Source organism: Electrona antarctica (genome assembly GCF_951216825.1).
Source record: "Electrona antarctica genome assembly, chromosome: 16".
Lineage (NCBI taxonomy): Eukaryota > Metazoa > Chordata > Actinopteri > Myctophiformes > Myctophidae > Electrona > Electrona antarctica.
Window position 1 is genome coordinate 41,228,689 of NC_136797.1, and position 27,599 is coordinate 41,256,287.

Genomic DNA, 27,599 nt, shown 5'->3' on the forward strand with positions numbered 1-27,599 from the left:
CAGACGGCATATTCCGTGCTCATCAGACCCCCATCCTGCTTGTAAACCAGCTCTGCCCCTGAACTGTCAGTATCTGTGGCCAGGCCCAGAATACCAACCCTTGTACACCCCACCAGATAACACAGTAGAGCAGCAATACAGGGGGCCACAACCTACCATCCCCGACTTCACCAACAGAGACCCAAGTGAGTTCCCCCGCCTCAAATTATCACTCGAAAACCTGCTTCCATCCAACGCCACCCAGCGGTTCAAGAATCAAGTCATAGTTGACCAGCTCAAGCTTGAAGACACCACGACACCATGGTGGTGCTAAACGACAAGTTTGGACAGCCCCACCAATTAGCATTACGGAAAATAGCCAGTATCCTGGAGGCAGCCGACATCCGTCGAGGCGAAAAGGCATCCTTTGAGAAGTTTGCGCTTCAAGTAGTCGCTGGTAGGCATGCTAACAACCCTATAGGCCCAGAGGGAGACACAGAACTTGGATGCCACCAGAGATAAGAGCCTACTTCCCCCGCACCATGCTCTGCGGTCCAGGAACAACCTACACCCTGTTGGAGCTCTCGGAGTGGTTGAAGCACGAGTCCTGGTGCCACGACTTCAATGTGCAGCTCCCTAGTAATGAGCCAAAACATTGGTTACCTCAGAAAATGGGCAGATATGCCACAGTTCTGCATGGTGCCGAAGACAATTTACAATTTAGGCATTTAGCAGACGCTCTTAATCCAGAGCGACTTACATTAGGCAAGAACAAAAAAATCACACCCGTGTGAACTGAGTGGTGTAAGGTCTTATATAGCCTGTCTGACGTAATGAAATCATGTCTGACGTAATGAAATCACACCCGGGTGAACAGGGTGAACATAGCAACCATGCTCATTTTTTCTGCACAGACTAACAAAGCCAGTTGTAGGAGTGGTTTACACCACTCAAAAATCATGTCTGACGTAATGAAATCACACCCGGGTGAACAGGGTGAGCATAGCAACCATGCTCATTTTTTCTGCACTAACAAAGCCAGTTGTAGGAGTGGTTTACACCACTCAAAAATATATATAAAATGCATTTATCATGAAACATGCGTAAGCTAAGAACGTAACTAGAACATATCTATATAATGACACTATACATATAAACTATACATATATATTATACTATGCTATACATATGTACTATGAAGTGCTATGACTACATACAATGCAATTATTGTGCCGTCTACATGACATGCTATAAGTCATGCTATAAGAAGACGGAGCTGAGTGCGAGGCAGCAGCCCCACCTGAAGAGACAGGGGAAGCTAATGCCTACGGTCCATTCTGTGAGAATAACAAACACTTCCTCAGTCAGTGAACTGGCCTTAAGAGACTCACGAAATAATAGATCACAGAATGGATTTGAACCAAGAAGTGCTGGCGCTGGTACAGTAGATCACACCTAGCTGCCCAGTGTGATCTCAGGAAGCCATGTAGCCTGTGCAAAGGCAAACACCTTGAAGTCCTGCATGAGGTGAACAGCGAGACTCAGAGAGAGACACCCAGAGAGGAGAGCTGTCTGGTGAAAACACCACTGCCGAGGTGCTCTACGCACAATGCCTCTTCCCACTGCAGGGGAAAGACTTGGCCTCAACAGAACACCTGAAGATCTGGCCCCAAAACTGGCCCCAAAACTGTGGAATGCACTTCCCGTTGCAATCAGAACTGCAGCATCACTCCCGATCTTCCGCCGTAGTCTGAAAACCCACCTTTTCAGACTCCATCATGGCCCATAGCACTTACCCTATAGCCTGGTTAATAAACCAGACCGAATCAGCCGTTGGCAAAAGAAAATTGCCTGCCAGCGGATTAGGGTCTGGCGAGGCTCAGTAGCACGCCTCTTTCCTATAACCGAGAACAGGTCGGGCCAATAAGCCTATCTCACAGAATTTCCCCGCCCCCCTTAATACGCCCCCTTTCGGGGTTAGTGGTGATAGCGTGACGTCACTCCATAGACGCTTCATGTTAACAGAGGTAATTTAAGAAGTCTACAACTTTTGTTTTCTCAAGGTAAGGTTTGTTCTATCTGTTCGAGCTGATTTACCATATTGTTTGCTTCATAATAATATTGGTCTGTCACATTTTTACATTAGAAAATGTACTTAGATTCTCCAGAGAAAAAAACGTGTAAATGCCCATGTTAAAGTCACCACTATTTACCGGAAGTGGGCGTGAAAAACGGGCTGTGAGATAGGCCTATCGGGACACGGTATGCAATATGGGCGGGCTTTGGTACAGTGACGTTCAATGCTTGAGACCTTTGACTGACAGTAGCTCTGACCAATTGCGTCAAAGAGAAAATGTTTGAACCCGCCCCCCGGGAAATGAAATCCAAGTGGAGCCAGCCCAGACAGTGTTGTGTGATATTAGTCTGGCTTATTAGCCAGGCTACTTACCCTACCCCCTTAGACAGCACTTCTTAGACTTATATAGCATTTGAAACAGACTTATAGCATGTCATGTAGACCGCACAATAAGTGCATTGTATGTAGTCATAGCACTTCATAGTATATATGTACAGCATATATGTATAGTTTATATGTATAGTGTCATTATATAGATATGTTCTAGTTATAGTTTATATGTATAGTGTCATTATATAGATATGTTCTAGTTACGTTCTTAGCTTACGCATGTTTCGCGATAAATGCATTTTACATATGTGATGTATTCCCATGCTTTTTGTTCTTGCTTAATGTAAGTCGCTCTGGATTAAGAGCGTCTGCTAAATGCCTAAATTGTAAATTGTAAATTGTAAGATCTGGCCCTCAGAACTATAATCAGGCAGGATATGCAGACACTGAAGGGGGCATCAGTGTCGTTCTGCGTCCCCAGCATGTCAGTCAAAGAAATGTTACCAAATCAAAGGAGCCTTCCGCTACAACAGTTCGAAAGGGTCAAACCCCTCATCCTGATTGAGGCAGACCACCCCCACCTAATCACACCAACCAGGCCAGTGAGGTTGGGGCCTCCAGGTGGGCCAGCAGCCATCTGCACAAGAATGGGCTGGATCTGCAGGTCCCAGCCAGAACCCTGGAAAGCAACCTCCAGCCAAGACAATGTATGTTGACTATAACAGAGCCCAAAAACACAGAGCTCATGAGAAGTGTGGAGAAACACTGGCAGGAGACCACCAAGATACAATGCCCACCTCCTATAATGTTCTGTCAGTAGCAACTCAACCTGCACCTGAAATAAGTCCTCATGCTTTTATCGTAAACTGCACAACTCCATAAAAATACTGCACGAAGATGCTGGACTATACATTTCAAAGACAAATATTGTACATTTGACTCTGCTACATTTCTAGGAAATGAAAAAGTACATTATGACTTAACCACTTTAAGCAGCCTTTCTAATATAGTGAAAAGCATAGGTCTACATCGGCTCACATGCAATGCGTTGTGAGCTTGTAGGTCTGCTATGTCTGGAAAATCTGAATTTATTTTTGGAAAATGTCAAAATGTTTGATGAAAAGTGGGAGTGAGACACTGTCAGTCCTCCCATATAGCTTGCATTTGATTTGGTGACATCATGGTACTAATGGTCAATAGCCTAAATACCGGTATTTGTGTTCAAAGTAGGCTGTTCGACATCTGCTGTTATTATTACCCTGGGGCCCTGGGCTGTCTCCTAGCTCTGCCTCCCGCACCTCTCTACCACAAATGAGGGCAAACTAAAGCCAGTAGCCTGTTTACTTAATTATCACATTGATTGGAAATAGGGGGAAACAATTAGCCCGACTTTGTACAAACCAAGCTAACCAAAGTTGTGTAGCTAATCTGCACAAAATTCGTATAAAAGAAATATTTCATTGATGTGGAGTGAAATTGAGTGAACTTACCATGCTTGTTGAGCGCATGTCTCAAGTTGTTTGCAATGCAGCTGCAAGATTAACAAGGTGGGAGGGCACTAAATTAATTTAACATCACTGCATGGTGAAAACTGAAAGGTAGGCCTACGTGAAACTAGGTGAGAAATGCAGTTTAATTGTGCCTGCATGCGGAAACTCGGATATCCATCCAATTGTTCATGTTTACTGTTAACAACTTTAAAACTCATCATATGTAGCATCAACTGCAGCGAGCAAAGGCTCTGCTCTGCTGCATTCAATAATAAATATATCAGCCTACTAGTCCAGTGCGGACTGGTGATTTAATTTGTATTGGTGCCGATCGAGTGCGAAGCTTGATGTTAATTGCGGACCGCTACAGATAAACTGGATATTAACCTACCAAATAAGAACCCAGGCCAAATGCCATTGCAGTAGCCTACACCTGCAACAGGTCTATGCGTGGTGTGTGCATAGCCATGTGAAACTATATTCTCGTGCTGTATTTTGCTCTCCATTTCATGGTCATGGAGGAGAGAGAGAGGTGTAAATGGTGAGAAGATAGTCTATAGGCCTACAGTGGGTCGCCGTGGCGTCACTGTGCCTGCATGCCGACAAACTTGTGCGCGTGTAAACTTGTATTAGCCTACATTATAACGTGACATTTATTATATTTATTATTATTATTTATTATTGTGGACATATAGGTAGGCTATGACTCTGCTATTCCTGCTGTGCAGGACTTGCAAAGTCGCCAGAGCAATGGTAAAGTCTAAAGTGTCTATCATTTTTAAATTATTATGGAGAGAAAAGTCGAGAGTCGGGATTTGGAGATTTACGCACTGACATGCTGACATTGAAATAAGACAATGAAATAAACATGTTCCACTTCCACTCACAATTTAGGTGGCTTTTTAATGCGGTACTTATTCCTTCATTAAAAAATATGATTGGCACCTCATAAGTGTAAATATAAAATCAAATATAATATAGCCTACAATTGAAACCGCAGTGATTTTATCCTGTGTTCAATGCGTTTCTGCGTGGACTCAGATATCTGTCGTATGGGCAGGGATTTTTTCTAAAACGGAGGACGGAAATACTGACTGATGGCAGCAGCCAGGCGAGCCAGCCTCATTTTAATAATATCATCATTATCTAAACTAGAAATGCCAACTAGCCTACGTATCTCCACACCTCTCTGACTCTATCTCTCCTCTCTCACTTTCTTTGCCCACAACCATTTTTGATGAATTGAAAATGCGTGGGCCCTATTGTAAACAAGTGTAATGCTTTATGGTGTCGTCCACTCACAGTTAACAGTTTTTGTATTGAGTTGTACTTGAAATGTACTGTAATTCTGCAAACTGTTAATACATCAATCAATCAATCAAAAAAGCCCCGACACGGTCGAGGCAGACGGCCACCCACCCTAGAGTCGGCGGGTTCGGTTCAGCTTTACGTTTCTTCCTAATATAAGAGTAGGCCTATATATAAATATAAGGGGGAGCTTTTTTTTCTTCTTTTTTTTTTAATAGTTACCACTGTCGCAAAATTGCTTGGTCAGTGTGGGGCATAGGTGTGGGGTCTCTGTCGGTCCTTTGCTCTATATCTGGTGGCGCCTTGAGACAACTTGTGATTTAACCCCCTGGATTTAACGCTTTAATACAATTGATGAGCCCGTCTCTGCTGCCATCTAGTGGAACCTAAAGTACAGTAGCTCAACAGACCACCCTAAACACCCCAGCCAAGGCCTATCTCACAGCCCGCTTTCCACGCCCGGTAAATAGTGGTGTCTTTAACATTAGCATTTACACGTTTTTTTCTCTGGAGAATCTAAGTACATTTTCTAATGTAAAAATGTGACAGACCAATATTATTATGAAGCAAACAAGATGGTAAATCAGCTCGAACAGATAGAACAAACCTTACCTTGAGAAAACAAAAGTTGTAGACTTCTTAAATTACCTCTGTTAACATGTAGCGTCTATGGAGTGACGTCACGCTATCACCACTAACCTAAGGGGGGCGTATTAAGGGGGGTGGGGAAATTCTGTGAGATAGGCCCATAACAGGTGCGTCGGCGACAAAGCAGCAGACTGCAAACACGTAGAGAAGGAGGGAGACCCGCACACTGTCACTTTCTGGTTCAAGAGCTTTTTATTCATTGTCCAAAATGCAACGATTCGGTCCTTCGACCTTCCTCAGGCATCTGCCTGACACACACACACTAAATATATAAATCAAGTAAACATGTTAAATATCAAAGCAGCACTACGTGTAACTTTCCTCTTTTACCCCGGATTTTAACTTAGTTTCCTGTGCATGTGCTGAGATTTTGACTATTGAGCTAATTAGAGCCGGCCTGCTTGCTCTGGGGATAAATTTAATCTTGACCATACATCAGGTCAAACGTGGCGTCAGATCCTGTGTCTAGGTGAGACATGACCTTTGACCTCATGTCAGATCCTGTGTCTATGTGAGACATGACTTTGACGCAATCTGCAGTATGTCTCAAATTCAATAGAATAGCAGGGAGACAAAATACAACCACCCCAATTGGATAAGTTATATTGTATTATACCACAGGTCGTTTCGAGGAAGCAATCTGATTGGTTGAAACAGCCTTCTAGCCGTGGGTTAAACCAGCACCATTCACCACCTAATCAAAACAAAGAATTCAGCTGCTCTGTTCTCCCAGAGCGCTAGCAAACTCGGTGGCTAGGCTAGCTAGTTTCTTGGGACATTTGTGGTCGTAGTGACTACATCTGTCATTCAAAAAATATATTCTTTCAGCGATTTTCTTAGTTTTAAGGGTAACTGTTGTATTATTGCCACTTCAGTGATGCTTGCGGAACTCGACTTCGTCTCGTTCCTCACCGCATCCCTGTCGTGGCAATAATCACGTTAACGCACACCCTCTCGTGTAATATTGCTTAATTAACATACTCTGCCATACAGATTGGACACACTTACATTTCATTCATTATAAAAAAGTTACAAAGTGAACCTTCAGGCAAGTTTAGGGTATGGAAAATATGTGCTTTTGCTACTACTCCTACAGATCAAAAATGCACAAATCAGTGCATATTATCTCTGACTGGGCCCTGGGACTGGGGTCATATTATCTCTGACTGGGCCCTGCAGGGACTGGGGTCATTTGAGTAACATCCGCTATGACTCCATGGCTGCCTTCCAACGTTTGCAGGCCCTGGGTAGTCAACACAGTCTGGCGGAGATGTGCGCTCCGAGGTTCACACTTTTCTAATAGGCCTATCTCACAGCCCGCTTTCCACGCCCACTTCCGGTAAATAGTGGTGTCTTTAACATGAGCATTTACACGTTTTTTTCTCTGGAGAATCTAAGTACATTTTCTAATGTAAAAATGTGACAGACCAATATTATTATGAAGCAAACAAGATGGTAAATCAGGTCGAACAGATAGAACAAACCTTACCTTGAGAAAACAAAAGTTGTAGACTTCTTAAATTACCTCTGTTAACATGTAGCGTCTATGGAGTGACGTCACGCTATCACCACTAACCCCGAAAGGGGGCGTATTTAGGGGGGCGGGGAAATTCTGTGAGATAGGCTTATTCTGTTAAGGGCCTGTGCTAGATGCTGTATGGCAAATGCTTGCCTTGATTTCATGTTTACATTTTGTTCCCCTTTTCTTCTTAATTTATATTATTAGCGCTACAGTAAACACGTGTGCCTTTGACATGATCCATTTAACTACTTTTAGCAGATGAGCTTCAATGTTTATTTTAATGGAATTATACTCCACTCTGCCCACTTCAGTAACACCTTTGCAACAAGGAGAATACTGTACATAGTTTGTGTTTTTTGTCCTTTTAGTCACAAGAGGGTGCTGTTCCCTAGGTGTTCTATGTTGCTCTATCATGCATGTATCATGTTCTGTAGACACTACACTAGAGTTCTTAAAAACAAATGTATCACAACAGGGCTGGTCGGCCGGGGCTCCCATAGGCGGCTGCCTGGGGCAATGTTCAATGTCATTTGCCAGCATGTTTAGGAAAAAGCGAAATAAAAACAAAAATAACCATTAAGTTTGATATAGACCCAGAGATCAGTGTAAGAGACAAAAAACAATCAAGCAAAAAAGAAAACACCTCTGTTTATTTTTTGCTAAACTGTCCAAGACAGAGGGTAAACTTCTTAGACTTGTGATATGAATGACAGTCAGTGAAAGATATTAGAGGAATTATAGACTATAGGGTATGCACGTGACATCATCATAATACCCGGAAGTTACAGTACGCCGTCGCCTACTGAGTGGCAAGAAACTACTTTATGGCCTTGACAGCGCATACATCCAAACAGAAAAGTCCTATCTGATTGCATTAAACAACGTTAAATAACGTTAAACTCACTTTGCCATTCACTTTGTCACTCAATTTGCCACTCACTTTATGCATGCATACCCTCTATTAGGAGACAGAAAACAATCCTTTGCGATGTGTAGTTTGTGTAGCATGAACTCAATCCGAATACCATCTCGTGTTTGTGCTTAATGCAAAAGCAAATGTTGGAATTAGTTGGAAAGTACTGTGACTAATGCCCCAGTTTCTTAAAAAAATTAAATAACAAAAAAATAAAAGAACCATTTAATTCTGAGGGACAATCATATTATAGTCAATATGCATTTAAGTCCTTCACCAACACTCACATTGACATTAAAAGTACAAATTGTACCCGTTTACATTGTACTGCGGTTCCATGTGAATGACACTTTAAATGGGCTAATACGCCTGATTTGCCATAATATATTACAATTGAGCTCTATAACTTTTATTTTTTTCCAGCTATTTTTTGAGTGGTGCAACCACTCCAAGGAACAGCTTTGTCCCTATGGGACTATGTTTAGAGTACCAATAGGGGGTTCTGTTGCACCACTCGCTTCAGACTGGTCTGATTTCATCTATTTTTAGAAATAGTTCATCTTTTACTTAAGGGAGACAACATATATCACAAGTTGTGTGGTCCAGCCCCATGGAGAATGGATATTGTAACTAAAAACAACGTAATAATACTTCCTAAGAGCACGTTTTTATTAGTACATGCATTGCATTCCATATTGCTGGACGATGATGGACAAATGACATCATCTTGCAACAGGCGGTCCCCTTAAAAGATGAACTATTTTGCAAATAATATATTATAATAATTATAATTTAAGGTGTTTAAAAAAAACATATAAGGCTTATTAGCCAGGGATCCTTTAAAGAAATGTCTTTTTGGCATCGGGACAAGTGCATTATGTTAGAAGGGACACATGCATGCCATCACATAGGGTCATTTAACCTAAAAATTCAGGTCTTTTATTCATAGCTCGTCTACCTTTGAATGTTTTTTAGAATTTTTGCAGATCAATCTGATTTTAGATTGACACTTCATTCTCTTCACTTTAAAACTGGCCTCTTTATTTGGGCATGTCATTACAGGCAGAAAAAAAAAGTCATTGTTCTTTTTTCAAAAATAGCAGATCTACCAGCTCACTAGCATCACAATGCGTTGTGAGCTTGTAGATGGGCTATTCTTTTTGCATTTTTTTGCAATCAGGCTTACAGTAAGTGCAGTCACTTTATATTTTGCCAGCGTCTAGTCTGCCATCCCTCAAACAAAGACAACCACCCGGCTCCGTCACCTTCTTCTCGGAGTAGGGAGGAGTCAAGTCTCGTCTTGCCCACCAGGTGAGCCTGACAGAAGGCATGAAGTACTTAGCTTGAAGAGTCCTCCTCAAACCTCCATCTAAGAAATGGCACTGTGACATCACATGACATTCACGTGTGACATCTGTGGTGTCTTAAGGCCTGGTCCACTTTGGTGGAGAACCGGGTTCAGAACCAAATACAGCCAAGATCAGTGATGCGTCATGACATCTTCAGAGAGCTCCATTTCTATCACAGCTTTCCTGTGGAGAGAATTAAACACAGTCTATATTTCACGCGTGCGCGCACACACACACACCTCTGACAACATTTTTTGAGATATGCTTGAGACAAAATCTGTGCACAGACAATTTGGCTCCATCTTAAATCAGATCACGCAGTCAGAATATGAACATACCCAGGCCTTTTCCCATTGTTTTAGCAGCTGTTCGTGTTCAGTGAGTGCACTCCTCCACTGGTTCAAATCTCTGGATGGAATGCTCTCCTCATCTGTTAATTGATAAGAGGCTTTATGCATATAAAACATACCTAACAATGTCATGTCAGGAGTCATGGCAAAACAGCAAAGGTTCAGGGAAACCAATCATTTATCCTCAATTCAAAGTTGATTGCAGGGGCACTAGTCTCAAAAATATGGAGGAAAAAGAGTGGAAAAAGAGTTGCAAGAAGTTTAACGATGACTCAAGTCTACTCAAAGATGACAAAAAGTGCTCAAGTGTAAAGCTCTGGGACAATGCGATCAGTGTAACTGATGACTGTAACGTTTGTCTTAGCATTTCACTTTCTCTTAAATAGAAAAACAGGGGTGGTTAACTTTGACGACGGAGAGGGCCACAAATTATTTCCACTCACTCCAGAGGGCCACATTGCAGATATATTGTAGCAAAAATAGCCAATCTACAAGCTCAAAATGCGTCGCAGTGTGACGCGTTTTGAGCTTGTAGATCGGCAATTTTTGCTATTATTTGAATTGAAATCCTGAATTATATTTTGCCATTTTTCAATTGGTACAAATGGACCTTTTCACCCAAACCAATCACCGATACAGATTTAGGCATGCTACATCTGTTGATTAATCAGGTGATGATTAATCATCTACCTCCAATAGTGAGGTGCAGATCGACCTCAGAGACGTCACGTCCTACGCTGGCTTCAGCGATACAGTGGTAACGGGCGTCCTTAATCAGTGGCCCCTCCCTGAGCCAGCTGCTCACTAGCGCCTCCCCATGGCCCGTCTGCCGTCGGTGCTCCATGACGGGGCCATCGAGACCTTGTCCGTTTACTAGCCAGTGAATGTGGACGTCACTAGGACCTAAGAGGACAGAATGGGACTTCATGTTTGACCCCTGATTGGTCGACAACTCTGCCAAGACACCCGTCACTCCACAGGGCCAAAAATAGCCGATCTACAAGAAGTTCACAATTGTGAGTGAGCTTGTAAATCTGCTATTTTTGGCGAATCGAGTTGTGTAGAGTGAAGTAAGATCGTACCAAATGTGCTCTTTACAGGTCTGTTTTTTATCAAGTACAGAGGGTTTAAGTAGTACGGAATTTGCAGCTCAGCAACACATAATTCACCAGTTATTTATATATTTAAAAAAAGAAACTTACCCTAAAAAGGTTTTCTTTCATTCTAAATGTTTCTATCGTTGTTAATGCCAGTAATAAAAATTATGACGTAACACAACTGAATAAATAGGCACCAGCATTGATAACATTTGAAATCAAGATTTATTTAAGCTCCCTAACAGCAATAACCCCAAAATGTTTGAGAATATTATGTACATCTTGAAAGTATTTCCCAATATATACAAATATATTTACATTTGTTTACAGGCAAAGAAAATCCAAGTTACACATTTAACCTACAATATTTCTACAAAAAAAACATCGTTCTTGACACTGCTTGAGAAGTACCTACTTATAAATATCTCATATATCAGGTCAGATTTTCCAGTTATAAAAACAAAATTCAGTACCATGGAACTGAGGCATGTGAGACATGAAACCACATGTCGGAGGTTTTTAGGAAACTCCAATTTATTCAGATTAGCCTCATATACAGTTTAGGTATAGTCCAAATGGGCCTAAAGTTAGGGTACACCAATTGTAACAGTAAAAAGGCAGTTTTGTTGTGAGAAACTTTGCACATGCGCACATACAGCACACACACACACACACACACACACACACACACACACACACACACACACACACACACACACACACACACACACACACACACACACACACACACACACACACACACACACACACACACACACACACACACACACACACACACACACACACACACACACACACACACACACACACACACACACACACACACACACGTGGGGGGGGTAAATATCTATGCAGGTTAGGTTGGGGGTAGGGAAGTGATGTCAGGTAATATTGTAGCCACATGCACAAAGAGAGAGCGAGAGAGGAAAAGGAGGAGATAGAGAGAGAAGGGTGAAAGAGGGGACATAGAGAGAATGGGAAAAGAGGGGAAGACAGACATAGAGAGGAATAAAAAGAGAAAGCGTGACCGACAGGCAAAACCAGGCAGTGTGAGTTCCTGACGAAGGGTTTTGGGTGGGGGTGAGTCAGTGTCACAGGCACCACTCACCCAAGGCCAGGCAGAAGAGCAGGAAGGCCTCCTGGGCGTGAACCCCCCAGGCCTGATCCTTCAGCAGGGGGGGCAATAGTCTCACCTCTGCCTCCCTCTGGCCCTGCACACCGCCGCCGCGAGGCCCGGCGGAGGAAGAGGTGGCAACGGAAAGAGGAGGAGAGGAGGAGCAAGGGAGGACAGAGGGAGTAGCACTACTTCCAGATGAGGAATGGGAGGAGGAGGAGGAGGATGCACTGGAAGAGGAGGAAACAGCAGCGGAGGCTGTGAGGGGAGAAGGGAGCACATGGCAGGGGAGGGAGGGAGTGATGGAGAAACGGTAAGAACTGAGGAAAGTCGAGGAGGAAAAGGGTTTGACGTGCAAAGCACACAAGGAAGGATAACAAAAGGTAAATTAGAGGTCTGCACAGGAAATGACCCGAGAATAACCATACCCGGTTCCAAACGGACCTTAACCCATTTAGACCTGAGGACGCATGTGTGTCATATTATACCGATATTATTATATATTATATGGTCTTATATATTATTATACCATATTATTACCGATTTTGGGCGGGAACCCCTTTTGGTGTTTTAACTCAGCATTATGTTATACTTTAGCTATTGAAAAATAGCAGATCTACAAGCTCATAGCGCGCCACCGAGTGGCGCGCTATGAACTTGTAGGTCTGCTATTTTTGAAAAATCGTAAAAATGCGGCACAAATCTTTGAATATATATTCTTTCAGAGCGAACGTTTTTTTTATTTCGACGTCAGGCCTGAATGGGTTAATGGGTCTCGACCCGAACGTACTGGACCCGAAGCAGGCTACATTATACGTACACTGAAATTATATTTTCAGCAAGGCCTTGCAAAAACAATGCTCGTTTCACCGCTGAGACTTGCCTGTCTTGGTTGCATCAAATCTGCAGTAGTGCATTGCAGAGAGTACATTTAGCTGCGCCAATGTTCTTAAATTGCCCTTCGATAATATCCACTACAGATGACGATCCTGGTGGCTTTTGCACACTATATTGTTTCTCTCGTAGTTTGGGTTTAATCTCACTATATGGAAAATGTCCATGGTGTTCAGGCAACGCACTGCACCTACTTGAGATTGGCTGAGTTTCAATCGGCTGTAAACGTCATTCAAACCAAACAGACAATATGGATTTTAGAATGTAATTATACCGAAGCAGATTAAAGCAGCTCACCAGCTCAGTGGCCTTGTGGTTAGAGTGTCTGCCCTGAGACTGGGAGGTCGGGGTTCAATCCCCGGCCAGGTTATACCAAAGACTCTAAAAATGGGACCCAGTGCCTCCCTGCTTGACACTCAGCATCAAGGGTTGGATTGGGGGTAAGTCCCTGCGACATACTAGCGTCATGTCCAGGGGGGTGTACTTATACATCAAGCTGCCTCACGCTACAGAAACAGGAGATAGGCTCCTGCCCTATGGGCCTCATGGCTCGGCAAGGCTACTTACTAGATTAAAGCAGATGGGGTCAGAGTCTTACTCGAGACACCGCAGCAATTAAAATAGATCTGACCCGTACCTGAGAGAAAGTAAATATGTTTTACCCTGATCCGCTCCAGTCTCGGGTACCGCAGCAATTAAAATAGATCTGACCCGTACCTGAGAGAAAGTAAATATGTTTTACCCTGATCCGCTCCAGTCTCGGGTAGGCCCTCGGGTTTCCGGTTTCGGGTTGACCTGTGTAGACCTCTAGTTCCAATGCCTGATTTAAACAGTACTTGGTTGCGCATCGTGACGATCCACATGCTCGCAACACGTCGCAATGTGCAACACGCTGTAAGCTTGCAGATCAGCCATTTTTGATGTGCGACACTGGTACAAATCAAAAGTATAAAGTACAAATCAAGCCACAATGGGGAACATCATAACTATATACAGTACTGTATGCTATCAATAAAATGAGAATGTTACCACAGATGTGAGATTCATACTTTAACTAATCATGCTCTGGGGGGGAAAATCTAGAATTTAAAGCTGAATTAAATAGAAATTGGAAATGAAAACATGGTAAAAGATTGTTTTCAGGGCTCATTTGAAGACAAAAGAGAAAAAAAGGATAATCGATCAGCGTATTTCTGTACATTAATGGGTTATTGTCAGCCAATAGGGAGGAAGAGTAGTAGAGGTTAATATGGCCCTGGGGGGGCAGAAGTGACTTTGTACCATCAGGGTTTCATAGGGTGAAAAACAAAACAAAAAAAGATTGTGCGACTCTGGTCACATCTACACAGTTCAGACAGTGGTTTGAAATCTTCCAGCATTTTTCCCCATTTTGTGAGTCAAAGTTCCCACCTCCCTCCTACCACCGAGTCCCCTCACCCCACTGTAGGGTTGATTGGTGCCGTCTAAGCAATAATAGGGTTCTGATTGACAAAACCTTTGTGCGAATATCATCTTCCTCTTCCTCCAGACGTATGATTCGGTAAATCCACCCAATCTCACGTAGGAGAATACAGCATAAAGTCTTCATAAACATACAAATTGCTGTACCGCCGACCAGTTTTGTTCTTCCTTTGTATCTTCGCTGGTCCTATACAGTACCTCAACAGGTGGAACATCCATAGTCCACAGACCACGTACGTCGTACGTGCTAGAGGTGTGACGATTGTACACAAAGCTAGGTAGTATAATGACAGCGTACTGAGCAAACCTTCCCTGAGAAATTTAACTACATCCACTAGCCCAAATTGCAAAATAATAAAAACAAACTAATAAAATACATGAATTTAACGAAATCACACCCTCCACACCCACCCACCCCAATCTCACACTGTACAAAAAGGTAACATGCATCCAATTTGGAGAACATCAGGGTAACTTACCAATTTGGTAAACAATGTTTCCAATTTGGAAATTTTAAATAGCTTCTTTACTTTTCTTTTCTGCTGGACTATGCACAGAGAGTTACGACATTCATGAGTTGCCTTGATATTAAATACTTTGTAGCCCTTTGCATCAGAAAATAAATCCAATCTCTGGAGTCTGATGCACGACCTTAAATTTGAAATAAACGTATCCTCATCTGGCACTGTAAATAGTACTATGTACTGTGAGGCAACAATAGCATAGTATTCCCTAAAGTTTCTGGGTTAAGGGAAATAACAGGCAAATCTATGGTTTCTCGCTAGCAGCAAGGCTCATCGGCATCTGCAAACTCAATCGGTTGAGATTCACAATCTACGTCAAATGGTTTCTCCTTGGATGGACTGTCGTCAGGGAAACTGTGAGAGGGGATCCTTCCGTTTCCACACTCCGGTTCGGTCTCGTACCCGGTGTCGCGCAGCGCACGCAGCTGATTATTTGGGGTGACTTTGCTGCCGTTCTGGGTCGGGCGCTGTTCCGTGAGGTTCAGTTTTTCCGTCACGGCTTGCTCTGTCGTCAGGCCCGACTCACAGGACCGGTACTCGGGCTGGATGGGGTTCTTGTGGCTGCCCAGGAGGGCCGCTCGCAGCCGCAGGCAGGGCGCCGGGAGGTACTGCATGTAGCAGTTGTACGCCATCGCAGCCAGGAAGAGGAGGAAGAAGAGGAGGAAGAGGGCGAGGAGGGCCGAGCTATTGTTGTACTGCAAAAACTCCGCTGACGGGTCCAGGGTCTCTGGCCGGGGAACGTTGGGATTCGGGGGGAGGTGATTAGGCTGTAACCTGATGGTAGTACTACTGGTGGGTGGGGTTAGTGACAAGTCAGTTTGAGCCGGGGACGTGAAGAGGTTTGTGGCCGAGGGGCTGGGAGGGGCACGGGCCGAAGTTAGTGGAGGTTTGGCTGTGTTACCGTTACCTTCAGAGGACCGGGGGCTTTCCGTCTCCTTCTGGCCGAGATTGGTGCGGAGGGTGGTCACGGTGCGACCGGCCTGATACGGCGGTCTGGATGGGGCCTCCAGAGATAGAGAGTATCCAGCTTGGAGGTGGCTAAAGTTCTTCCCGGAGGCAGGGCTCCACTCCAGGGACCAGCACTCATAGAGGCCCTGGTCCTCCGGAGCCACGCTGTAGATGAGGAGGCCAGCCTCCCCTATGAGGTGGAAGCGAGAGGCCTCGGTCAGCGCCGAGCCATTGGACTTCCATATCAGCTGGGCTAGGTTGGAGCGCACCAGACAGGGCAGCTCAGCAGAACTCCCTGGCTTCACGGTGACATGCTTGTAGTCCTGCACAGACAGGACTGGCACTGGGGGATACACAGGAGGAAAACACCATGTTTTTGAAGGCCGACATTTAATTTAACATATTTAGACCTGACGTCGAAATTTTAAAAAAAAAGTTTTCTAAATCATGACAATTTTCGGAAAGATTTGAGGCACATTTTAACGATTTTTCAAAAATAGCAGACCTACAAGTTCATAGCGCGCCACTCGGTGGCGCGCTATGAGCTTGTAGATCTGCTATTTTTCAATAGCTAAATTATAACAATGTTTAAAACACCAAAACGGGTTCCCGCCCCAAAATGGGTTAATGGTTAATGTGGTTAAACGCTAACGTGACATGGATGCGTTCCAGGTCTCAATGGATTAACATATTTAGACCTGAGGCTGATTCTAAAAGAAATCTTCTAATCTAAATCCTAACAGTTTTCTGAAAAATGTATGTTATCAGTGGTGCTCAAAACTTTTTCGCTGGCTCATCAGCCATGAGGTGCTGGAATCACAATTAAGTAAAAAAAGTAAAGGGAGTGGCAGCGGTGGCCGAACGGATTGCGGAGCGGTCTTGATACCGGAAGGTCGCCAGTTCGAATCAGCGGTCCGACACGTTAAAATTACCACCGCTGAAGTGCCCTTGAGCAAGGCATTGAACCACTACCATGAAATGTTCTATGAGCAGGGCCTGGCTGGAAACAAGTTCTTGAGCTTAGCCCAGATACCCTGGGTAAATATAGTAACTTTGCTTTGCTTTGGAGGCTCCGCACACTCAAATCTGTGCACAATCGGATATTTTTATTTATATGATTAAGATAGCAAGCTTTCATTTAGCAAGCTTTTGTCATGCCTTCTTCAGGCATCTCAGGCCGCCGACCCCCCAAAATATTTTGTCCAGACACCCCCAGAAGCAAGGATTTGAGTTAAAGATTTGCACAAATTGTCACGATTTTTCAAAAATAGCAAGTGATGCTATATGAGCTTGTAGATCTGCTATTTTTGAATGGCCAAAGTATAAAGTGGTTAAAATCTGTAAAAATGACACAGATGCTTTCTCCGTCTTAATGGGTTAAGCAACAAAAAAAAAAGCTTGTCAATGATGAGTCGAGCCCGACCGATGTAAGAGCTCAAAATTGAGAGACTAGACCATTACCAATATGGGTCAGGCTCCAACAGTGAGACAGAATGACATGTTGCACTACCTGTTGGACAGCCGTCTGCATCGCCATTAAGACTCTGGAGTAGACTCCTGGTAAAACAAATATGCATTATGTACACAAGTGTCTAAAACACGCAGAGAGACAAACACCAACTCTGAAAGAAACAGGCCAAACAGGAAGGGGTGCGGTGACCGTTAAGATGACTTTGGTTTGATAATGTGGTTTCTGCTTTTGGTTACTGCTGTTAGACAGATAGCGAGAGACAGCTAGCGTGAGAAAAAAAAACAATGTGGGAAAATACCAGTGACTTGAATTACCTGTGTGTGTGGCTGGGGGCATCGAATATATTCACACAGGCAGTTCTTTTAGGGTCCCAGGCGCAGTAGGGGTCCCGGGCCAGAATGCAGTCGTCACAGGACAGGTATTTGTCACAGAAGGCTGTGGGGGTGACTGGACCACTCCTGAGTCTGAGCCAGCATATAGAAAACGTGTCTGTGGACACACACACACACACACACACACACACACACACACACACACACACACACACACACACACACACACACACACACACACACACACACACACACACACACACACACACACACACACACACACACACACACACACACACACACACACACACACACACACACACACACACGTTAAGGGAGTCCATGTCCTCAGTGGAACTGGTGGCTTTGCTTTGAAACAGATTGAAAGGTGCACTAGACAACACTAGATGTCACACTTTAACCACTCAATCAATTAATAGTTAAATTAATAGTTTTCAATAAATGCCTCAGTCAAAATATTGCTATAGTATTTAATATGAATATCAGAACGCTCGCCTCGCCCTGGGCGCAATTAAATAATGTCCCGTGAATGTCATTTAATTCACTCAAAACATACATTTTGTAACCGGCGATCATATCGTTTAAAGAAATGAGCTGCAAATCAAGACAGCAGACTTCTCACTTCAGATTTATTTTCACCGCTCGGCAACCGGAGTGTTACGAGCGCGTGCAGAACAGAGTTGTGAAGTGTTATCAATATTAAAACAGACATCCAAAGTCGATGAGGGCCCAAGAAGGTTAACTGAGTTAACCTCAGTAAAACGGTGGCACAACCTAAACCTATTCCTAAACTTAACCCCAGTAAAACTATGCCTAACCCTAAACTTATTTCTAACCTTATCCTTGCAAGATTGCAAGATTGCAAGATTACAAGAACCGCCCCACAGAGCAGCTGGCGTGCGGTTGGCAGAAAGAAAATGAGGGCAAGGGTGTTTCGAGGCGAGCATTCCAGTTACCTAATAAGTAAAATAATTATGTATATGATCTTACACCAGCAAGTTTCTAATTCTATAACCTACTACAGTGGTGGGCAACTGGCGGCCCGGGGGCCACATGCGGCCCCCACCTTCACTTAATGCGGCCCTCAGGTTAATGTCAGAATACTGATATAATATTGGTTTCAGCTGTTTACAATTCCACAACATGCAAACATGACCCGCTTTAATTACTTCAGTCTAAATTAGTAGCTCAATGCTTCAACACTCGTATAATTAAAGGCATTTGATTTCAATTCGAAAAATAGCCGATCTACAAGCTCAAAACGTGTCGCAGCGCGACGCGTTTTGAGCTTGTAGATCGGCTATTTTAGCTACGACTAATATATGGCCCTCTGGAGTGAGTGTGGAAATATAGTGGCCCTCTCCATCGTCAAAGTTGCCCACCCCTGACCTACTACATGAATACACACCTGTGAGGACAGCACTAAGTTCTTAATGGACTCGGAGTTCTTCAGTAGTTGAATCTCTTCCACGCTGTGTACGTCTCCTTCATACACTACTGACTTGTGTAAGACTCCCTTGTCTATGGAGCAGAAATAAAAGGGAAAAGCATGCTGAACATGTAGACTTTCACAGCATAGTTTTAGACTAGTTATTATTTATGCATGATTAAGAGGATAATCTAAGCCAGTGGCTCTCAAAGTGGGCTCAGGGACCCCGAGGGGTTCTTGAGGGGGTCCCCCAGCAAACATCAGGACCTGATGATGTTTGAAATTACCTGAGGCATATATATATATATTTAAAGAATCACACCCGTGTGAACTGAGTGGTGCAAGGTCTTATATAGCCTGATCAGCTGTGGTCTGACGTAATGTCAGTGACCATAGTAACCATGCTCATTCTTTTGGGCCCCCACGTACAGGTACACACATACACGGGTACAAACAAAGCCGGTTGTTGGAGTGGTTTGCACCACTCAAAAAAAGATATAATCTTGAAAAAAATGGCACTACACAACATTCAGCCACTAGATCAGGGGACCCCACTTTTTGGCCGGGGACCCCCGAAAATGCTTTGGCAACGTCTCGGGACCCCCCCATTGTTATAATTTAGCTATTTAAAAATAGCAGATCTACAAGCTCATAGCGCGCCACCACCGAGTGGCGCGCTACGAGCTTGTAGATCTGCTACTTAAAACCTTTGCTTCTGTAGAACGCCACAACGGTAAGGCCTTCCGGTCTGATTCTCGGATATGTTATAGAGCTCCACGAGACGCACGCGTGGAACTGTAGTACGTCCTCGGGCGACCTTTCTAGTCGACATGGCGCGCGCGAACGTTCCACTACACCGAGTGGCGCGCTACGAGCTTGTAGATCTGCTACTTAAAACCTTTGCTTCTGTAGAACGCCACAACGGTAAGGCCTTCCGGTCTGATTTAGGGATATGTTATAGAGCTCCACGAGACGCACGCGTGGAACTGTAGTACGTCCTCGGGCGACCTTTCTAGTCGACATGGCGCGCGCGAACGTTCCACTACACCGAGTGGCGCGCTACGAGCTTGTAGATCTGCTACTTAAAACCTTTGCTTCTGTAGAACGCCACAACGGTAAGGCCTTCCGGTCTGATTTAGGGATATGTTATAGAGCTCCACGAGACGCACGCGTGGAACTGTAGTACGTCCTCGGGCGACCTTTCTAGTCGACATGGCGCGCGCGAACGTTCCACTACACCGAGTGGCGCGCTACGAGCTTGTAGATCTGCTACTTAAAACCTTTGCTTCTGTAGAACGCCACAACGGTAAGGCCTTCCGGTCTGATTTACGGATATGTTATAGAGCTCCACGAGACGCACGCGTGGAACTGTAGTACGTCCTCGGGCGACCTTTCTAGTCGACATGGCACGCGCGAACGTTCCACTACACCGAGTGGCGCGCTACGAGCTTGTAGATCTGCCACTTAAAACCTTTGCTTCTGTAGAACGCCACAACGGAAAGGCCTTCCGGTCTGATTTAGGGATATGTTATAGAGCTCCACGAGACGCACGCGTGGAACTGTAGTACGTCCTCGGGCGACCTTTCTAGTCGACATGGCGCGCGCGAACGTTCCACTACACCGAGTGGCGCGCTACGAGCTTGTAGATCTGCTACTTAAAACCTTTGCTTCTGTAGAACGCCACAACGGTAAGGCCTTCCGGTCTGATTTAGGGATATGTTATAGAGCTCCACGAGACGCACGCGTGGAACTGTAGTACGTCCTCGGGCGACCTTTCTAGTCGACATGGCGCGCGCGAACGTTCCACTACACCGAGTGGCGCGCTACGAGCTTGTAGATCTGCTACTTAAAACCTTTGCTTCTGTAGAACGCCACAACGGTAAGGCCTTCCGGTCTGATTTAGGGATATGTTATAGAGCTCCACGAGACGCACGCGTGGAACTGTAGTACGTCCTCGGGCGACCTTTCTAGTCGACATGGCGCGCGCGAACGTTCCACTACACCGAGTGGCGCGCTACGAGCTTGTAGATCTGCTACTTAAAACCTTTGCTTCTGTAGAACGCCACAACGGTAAGGCCTTCCGGTCTGATTTACGGATATGTTATAGAGCTCCACGAGACGCACGCGTGGAACTGTAGTACGTCCTCGGGCGACCTTTCTAGTCGACATGGCACGCGCGAACGTTCCACTACACCGAGTGGCGCGCTACGAGCTTGTAGATCTGCCACTTAAAACCTTTGCTTCTGTAGAACGCCACAACGGAAAGGCCTTCCGGTCTGATTTAGGGATATGTTATAGAGCTCCACGAGACGCACGCGTGGAACTGTAGTACGTCCTCGGGCGACCTTTCTAGTCGACATGGCGCGCGCGAACGTTCCACTACACCGAGTGGCGCGCTACGAGCTTGTAGATCTGCTACTTAAAACCTTTGCTTCTGTAGAACGCCACAACGGTAAGGCCTTCCGGTCTGATTTAGGGATATGTTATAGAGCTCCACGAGACGCACGCGTGGAACTGTAGTACGTCCTCGGGCGACCTTTCTAGTCGACATGGCGCGCGCGAACGTTCCACTACACCGAGTGGCGCGCTACGAGCTTGTAGATCTGCTACTTAAAACCTTTGCTTCTGTAGAACGCCACAACGGTAAGGCCTTCCGGTCTGATTTAGGGATATGTTATAGAGCTCCACGAGACGCACGCGTGGAACTGTAGTACGTCCTCGGGCGACCTTTCTAGTCGACATGGCGCGCGCGAACGTTCCACTACACCGAGTGGCGCGCTACGAGCTTGTAGATCTGCTACTTAAAACCTTTGCTTCTGTAGAACGCCACAACGGTAAGGCCTTCCGGTCTGATTTACGGATATGTTATAGAGCTCCACGAGACGCACGCGTGGAACTGTAGTACGTCCTCGGGCGACCTTTCTAGTCGACATGGCGCGCGCGAACGTTCCACTACACCGAGTGGCGCGCTACGAGCTTGTAGATCTGCCACTTAAAACCTTTGCTTCTGTAGAACGCCACAACGGTAAGGCCTTCCGGTCTGATTTAGGGATATGTTATAGAGCTCCACGAGACGCACGCGTGGAACTGTAGTACGTCCTCGGGCGACCTTTCTAGTCGACATGGCGCGCGCGAACGTTCCACTACACCGAGTGGCGCGCTACGAGCTTGTAGATCTGCTACTTAAAACCTTTGCTTCTGTAGAACGCCACAACGGTAAGGCCTTCCGGTCTGATTTAGGGATATGTTATAGAGCTCCACGAGACGCACGCGTGGAACTGTAGTACGTCCTCGGGCGACCTTTCTAGTCGACATGGCGCGCGCGAACGTTCCACTACACCGAGTGGCGCGCTACGAGCTTGTAGATCTGCTACTTAAAACCTTTGCTTCTGTAGAACGCCACAACGGTAAGGCCTTCCGGTCTGATTTAGGGATATGTTATAGAGCTCCACGAGACGCACGCGTGGAACTGTAGTACGTCCTCGGGCGACCTTTCTAGTCGACATGGCACACGCGAACGTAAAAACCTTTGCTTCTTTAGAACGCCACAACGGTAAGGCCCTCCGGTCTGCTTTTCGGATAGGTTATAGAGCTCCCAGATACGCACGCGTAGAACTGTAGTACGTCCTCGGGCGACCTTTCTAGTCGACATGGCGCGCGCGAACGTTCCACTACACCGAGTGGTGCGCTACGAGCTTGTAGATCTGCTATTTAAAACCTTTGCTTCTGTAGAACGCCACAACGGTAAGGCCTTCCGGTCTGATTTTCATATGTTATAGAGCCCAGCAACACCGGCCGACACCTCCAAGGCTTCCTGGGTGATGGCGAGGAGGAGGAGGAGGGCTGCCACGTCACCTCACAGTCCAACTGTCTGTGTACGCCTCTGCTGTGCCTGAGGGAGGCACGCGCGCACACACACGCACGCGCACACACTCACCTGCCCAGGCCATTGATGCCAGACGACCCTCGGGCCAGGCACTGCAGCCTCAGCCTCTCCACGGGATCTGAACTCACACACAGACGTCTCTTGGCGTCCAGCGCCATCTCTCGGTCGTGCCTCGACGTCCTGGCCATGGCTGAACACACAGAGCACATTAATATAATGTGTAACATTATAGTGGATGCAGTTAGCTTAATGCTAATTCCGATTAGCATAGTTAGCTTCTTATCCATGCTACTGGTTTATCACAATACAAACTCGGACTCATTACATAACATGCAAATCACACCACCACTCAATATAAAAATAAAACGTTGTCTTATAAAGCAGCATATACTTTGTTTACATTCAGACCCATGGCTTTGTACAACTACTGGCCAAAGTTGAAGTTCATATAGTTGTAAAACATTCACCATAAAAGCCAAAATCGCGACAGAGTCAGCTATTCATTCATTACTAACTATTTCACAGACCTTGATGTGACTGTTAGCTGTGATAAAGTAAAGTAAACAAAGTGATGATGAATGACACGACACGAAACACACACGTAGGGTGTAGCTCTTCTCACAACATTGACGACACAGGTCGGTTCTTTATAAACGGGCATTTATTGGGCATTCTTCTCATCCCTCTGCTGTTCCATGCCGTGAGAACTATGTTCACACAAAATAATAAACACATAAACAATCAACAAATTACGTCGCAATACATAATATTGATCAAACAAAGAAATACAAAACATGTAGAAATGCGCGATGCGCAGGTGAACGTGTCCGTCAAAACACCACAATACAACACAACAAAGATAACTCTCAAATAATAATACCTCGTTGGCCGCTTGTTGTGTAAAGAGGTTCTTGATGCTTCTTGAGTTTCATACAGTCCTTTGAATGTCCTTTTGACCGTGTTTAATAACTTTAAACAGTTCAAACACACTACTCTGCTGCGAGTGTGCTTCCTTGTGCAGACCAGAGTCTGAATGAGTGAGAGAAATGTTTGTACCACCTGTGTGCAATGCCAGGCAATCATGCATCAATCAGTCAATCAATCATGGTCCAGTGTTGCTACTGACAGACAGGGAACTTGGTTCTGCCTCAGAAAGTTATCATCACATCATGTTTACATTTTTAACCTCATATGAAATCAATTATGAACCACATATTTATTATTGTATCATGACATTATTATGAATTATGCTTTATGAACTTATGACCATGAATTGTTGTATTTTAGCTATTTTAGTCTTTTTAAAGTAAGCATTTTAATAGCAGCACTTACATAGGAAGTCAGAGAAACGAATCACAGAAAAGACCGTCATCTGCCAGTGGAATTCAGAACAGCGCCACAGCCCATCCACATGTATGAAGGCATATGCCTCTCCCCTCCTCTCCTCTCTCTCCTCTCTTTTTGAATGAACAGACAAAACACAAAACACAACATGTTCATTAATGTTATTCTTCACAAACTAGACATTTTATTCATATTTAGAAAATGCAGAATCCAATGGCGTCGGTCTGGGCTCTCCACGCCGTTTGCAAAGGTCAATGGTCAGCAAAAAGACTGCCTCCTCTCTCCCCTCTCTCCACAGAAGTGAAAACAGACAAAACACACCTTTAAAATATGTTCCCTAACCCTATTCTTCGCAAACGAGACATTTTATTCATATTTAGAGCGTCCCAAATTCAATGGGGCCGGTCTCGACTTTCCAGGACGTTTGCAAAGGTCAATGGTCAGCAGAAAGACTGCAACGGTGACCCTTTGGGCCAAATTCTTAAAAAAACGGGGTGATATATAATTTAAAAAATATGTAAGAACCTCCAATATCCATATTCAGGACATGTCGAATCCAATGGAACCAGTCTCGAATTTCCACGACGTTTGCAAAGGTCAAAGGTCAGCCGAAAGACTGCCACGGTGACCTTTGGGCCAAATGCCTTAACAATTAAGTGATAGATATTTTTTTAAATATGTAACACCCCCGAATATCCATATTCAGGCCATGGCGAATAAAATGGCGTTGGTCTCGATTTTGTGGGACTCTTACAAGCGTCCGATAAAGGGAACTACACTGCAATGCTAGGCCTCGGGTCAGATTTGAGGTTCCCGAGGTCGCAGAAAAAAACTCAGACCATCACGAAGATCGGCTCGTCGCCGCGATCGCAGAGGTGTTCGGCCCATCCCGAACAGACTTACGATCGTCGGCGTAGGCGCGCGTGAACGTCAAACTTTGCTTCACTGGAACGCCACGACGGTGAGGCCTTCCGGGCTGATTTTCGGATATGTTATAGAGCTCCCGGAGACGCACGCATGGATCTATAGAACGTCCTCGGGCGACCTTTCTAGGAGGTGCGGTCTCGTTTCAATTTTTCAGCCAGGACACTGTTAGAGTCTATGGGTCTATGACGTGTCTGCATGCACAGAGCCAAAGTGAAGGACGTTTTGTACGACTGTCGGAGGCGTACGTCCGAGACACCTAACCGTTCGTCTCGGCTGGCTCTCCGACATATCCGAACGTCGGACCGTAATGTTTTATCGTTGGCGCGTTGTCGCGCGTCAAAGTCGGCAATTTGTAGGCGTTCGTTCAAGGCTACCGCCGCGGCCGTATGTCCGTTTGGCCCGAAACCTATACGGCTACGATCGGGGCCGCGACCCGGCCGCGGTGATGGTCTCGGATTTGTTCTGCGACTTTCGCGTCAAAGTCGCAAATTTCGATGCTTTCGTGCAGGGCTACTGTCGCGACCGTATGTCCGTTTGGCCCAAACCCTATACGGCTGCGATCGGGGCCGCGACCCGGTTGCAGTGATGGTCTCGGATTTGTTCTGTCGAATTTCGCGACTATTCTCGCTAACTTAGGCCTTACTTTGTGGGAGCAGTTTATGCTAATGAAGGGCGTGGTTCCGGCTACTTTGTGGGTGTGGGTTATGCAAATTTGATGGGCGTGGTTTCGGCTACTTTGTGGGTGTGGTATATGCAAATTAGTGGGTGTCGCTTATGTAAATTAGTGGGTGTCACCCCGCCTACTTTGTGGGAGTGGTTTATGCAAATGAAGGTTGTGGTTCCTGCTACTTTGTGGGTGTGGGCTATGCAAATTAGTTGGTGTCGCTTGTGCAAATGAGTGGGTGTCGCCCGCCTACATTGTTGGAGCGGTTTATGCAAATGAAGGGCGTGTTTCGGCTACTTTGTGGGATTGGCTTATGCAAATGATGGGGAGTGGTATGCAAATGAAGGTGCGTGGTATGCAAATGAAGGGGCATGGTATGCAAATTAAGGGGAGTGGTATGCAAATGAAGGGGCATGGTATGCAAATGAAGGGGCATGGTTCCGGCTACTTTGTGGGATTAGTTTATGCAAATGAAGGTGCGTGGTATGCAAATGAAGGGGAGTGGTATGCAAATGAAGGGGAGTGGTATGCAAATGAAGGGGAGTGGTATGCAAATGAAGGGACATGGTTCCGGCTACTTTGTGGGATTAATTTATGCAAATGAAGGTGCGTGGTATGCAAATGAAGGGGAGTGGTATGCAAATGAAGGGGAGTGGTATGCAAATGAAGGGACATGGTTCCGGCTACTTTGTGGGATTAATTTATGCAAATGAAGGTGCGTGGTATGCAAATGAAGGGGAGTGGTATGCAAATGAAGGGGAGTGGTATGCAAATGAAGGGACATGGTTCCGGCTACTTTGTGGGATTAGTTTATGCAAATGAAGGTGCGTTGTATGCAAATGAAGGGGAGTGGTATGCAAATGAAGGGGAGTGGTATGCAAATGAAGGGGAGTGGTATGCAAATGAAGGGACATGGTTCCGGCTACTTTGTGGGATTAGTTTATGCAAATGAAGGTGCGTGGTATGCAAATGAAGGGGAGTGGTATGCAAATGAAGGGCATGTTTGGCATGCAAATGAAGGTGCGTGGTATGCAAATGAAGGTGCGTGGTATGCAAATGAAGGGGAGTGGTATGCAAATGAAGGTGCGTGGTATGCAAATGAAGGGGAGTGGTATGCAAATGAAGGGGCATGGTTCCGGCTACTTTGTGGGATTAGCTTATGCAAATGAAGGTGCGTGGCATGCAAATGAAGGTGCGTGGTATGCAAATGAAGGTGCGTGGTATGCAAATGAAGGGGAGTGGTATGCAAATGAAGGGGCGTGGCATGCAAATGAAGGGGAGTGGTATGCAAATAAAGGGGCATGGTTCCGGCTACGTTGTGGGATTAGCTTATGCAAGTGAAGGTGCGTGGTATGCAAATGAAGGGGAGTGGTATGCAAATGAAGGTGCGTCGTATGCAAATGAAGGTGCGTGGTATGCAAATGAAGGGGACTGGCATGCAAATGAAGGGCGTGTTTTGGTTACTTTGTGGGATTGGCTTGTGCAAATGAAGGGGTGTGG

The 27,599-nt window shown here is 45.2% G+C and overlaps 1 pseudogene across 1 annotated transcript; it reads right to left on the minus strand.

Moving 5' to 3' along the window:
- Positions 1–9,363: 9,363 nt before the first annotated feature.
- LOC306940158 (semaphorin-4D-like) lies at positions 9,364–24,173 on the minus strand (annotated as a pseudogene). Its single transcript, XR_013792571.1, has 10 exons — positions 24,045–24,173; positions 23,216–23,354; positions 19,258–19,370; positions 17,811–17,985; positions 17,536–17,582; positions 15,985–16,368; positions 12,193–12,456; positions 10,657–10,869; positions 9,955–10,046; positions 9,364–9,799 (listed from the first exon to the last, which is right to left on the minus strand). The product of XR_013792571.1 is annotated as a semaphorin-4D-like (transcript).
- Positions 24,174–27,599: the final 3,426 nt, after the last annotated feature.